Source organism: Hordeum vulgare, chromosome 6H (genome assembly GCF_904849725.1).
Source record: "Hordeum vulgare subsp. vulgare chromosome 6H, MorexV3_pseudomolecules_assembly, whole genome shotgun sequence".
Lineage (NCBI taxonomy): Eukaryota > Viridiplantae > Streptophyta > Magnoliopsida > Poales > Poaceae > Hordeum > Hordeum vulgare.
The window spans coordinates 347,833,597-347,835,672 of NC_058523.1; the positions used below are offsets into that span (position 1 = coordinate 347,833,597).

Below are 2,076 nucleotides of genomic sequence, written 5' to 3' on the forward strand. Positions count from 1 at the left end.
AGGTAAGATGAACATTTTCCTAAATACCATTACTATCAATGCCATGCTAGTTGTATCGTTTCTTTCGATATGTCTCGTTGCCTACCACCTATTAAATATCAACCTCTCAACATTGCCATGAAACCTTCAACCTGTTAACAACCTAGTAAACCACTGATTGACTATGTTACCGCTTGTTTAACCATCTGTTAGCGTTGCTAGTTGCAGGTGCAGTTGCTTCCATGTGATAACATGGTTTCCTTGTTATATTACCCTATTAAATGCTATTTAACTTAATGCACCTATATACTTGGTAAAAGGTGGAAGGCTCGGACTTTCTAGCCTCATGTTTTGTTCCACCTTTGTCGTCTTAGTTTCGGCTACCAGTGTTATATTTCATAATTGAGCGCTCCTAACATGATCGGGGTTGTTATGGGGACCCCCTTGGTAATTCGCCTTAGATTAAAACTAGTTTGGCAAAGTCCAACTTTGGTACTATATTTGCCTAATAACCTAATAAAAATGCATAGGGACCCGCCAGCACCCACGGAATAATTAATCAACCCTCGGGCCATTGCTCCGCATGAGTGTTGGTCCAAACCGGGCGATGTCCAGCGCCACCTAGTCACCCAGGGTTTAGCCAACCCAACGTCCCGCCCATCCGTCGTGTCCTGAGAACGAGATATGCGGCTCATATCGGGATCGTTGACATGTCGGGCGGCCTTGCTGGATTAGTTTTACCTTTGACGAATGTCTTGTGCATCGGGATTTCGGTGATGCTTTTGGTTATCTCCGAGTTGAGGTTTTCCACTAAGGAGTCCGACGAGATCGCGAGCTTCGTGATCGAGGATTTCTATGCGGCTTGTTGTAATTTGTGATGGACTAGTTGGAGCACCCCTGCAGGGTTAAATCTTTCGGAAAGCCGCGCCCGCGGTAATGTGGCAATGTGGAAACTTTGTTTAACATCTGGTTTTAGATAACTTAATTAAAATATGCCAACTGAGTGCGTAACCGTGACTGTCTCTTTCATGAGCTCCTTCTCCGATCGAGGACACGGTGGGGTTATGTTTGACGTAAGTAGGTGTTCATGATCATTCATTTGATCATCAGTAGTTCACGTCCGTTATGCGTAGGTCACCCCCCTCTTATTCTTGTACTCGTAAGTTTTCCACCTCATATACTGCTTAGTCGCTTGCTGCAATCTCACCACTTAACCATACCTCACCCATTAAACTTTGCTAGTCTTGATACCTTTTGAAATGACATTGCCGAGTCACCCTGTGGCTCACAGATTACTACAACACCAGTTGTATGTACAAGTAAGGTGATATTATGACGTGAGCGTGATGATTGTGCTTTTGGAGTTTCTTCTTCTTCTTCATCGATCTAGGATGGGTTCAAGGCCGACAACCTGGGATAGCAAGGATGGATGTCGTATTTTATCGTTTGTTTTCGTCCGTAGTTGGACCCTGCTCTTTTTCATGATGATTGTATGTATTATACTGGTGTGACTCTGATGTAGCTTGTGGTGAGTGTAATCCAACTCTTTATACTCATCTTTTCAATACATGTACTTGTAACGATATCCATTCTTGCAAAACGACGAGATGCATTTCTATCCCTGTTGAGGCCCTCGCGCCAAAATAAGGATAGGACCGCATCTTGGGTGTTACAGTGCAGCTGCCATGAGTAGTTGTGTTTGCTGAAGATTTGAAGCCACCTGAGGCACCTTGGAATAGCTCCACACACTGATCAAAATTAGACATCAACGTGAAGAGATGGTCGAGGGAGAGCGGCTCGGTGCGAACGTCAAGGGCATTGATGAGGGGCTGGTAGTCGAGGTCGAGTCCGGAGAGGATGTGGGAGATGAGTTCTTCATCACCCAAGGGGCTTCGAGCAGCTAAAAGCTCATCGGCCAAGGGCCTCATATGGGAAAGTAGGTGGCCATATTTTGAGCCCCCTTATGTGCATTAGTAAGGGTGACCCGAAGATTGTTGATGCGTTATCTGGAGGTGGAGGAGAACATAGTGGCAAGGTATTTCCAAAGAGAAGCAATGGTAGGGATTGATACTACCTGAATCAAAATTTCCTTCGTCG

General features: G+C 45.1%; 1 non-coding gene across 1 annotated transcript; it reads right to left on the reverse strand.

Moving 5' to 3' along the window:
• Positions 1–1,729: 1,729 nt before the first annotated feature.
• On the reverse strand, positions 1,730–1,868 carry LOC123406615. Its single transcript, XR_006612279.1, has one exon. It is a non-coding gene; the product is annotated as a small nucleolar RNA Z247 (small nucleolar RNA).
• Between the last annotated feature and the right edge of the window lie 208 nt (positions 1,869–2,076).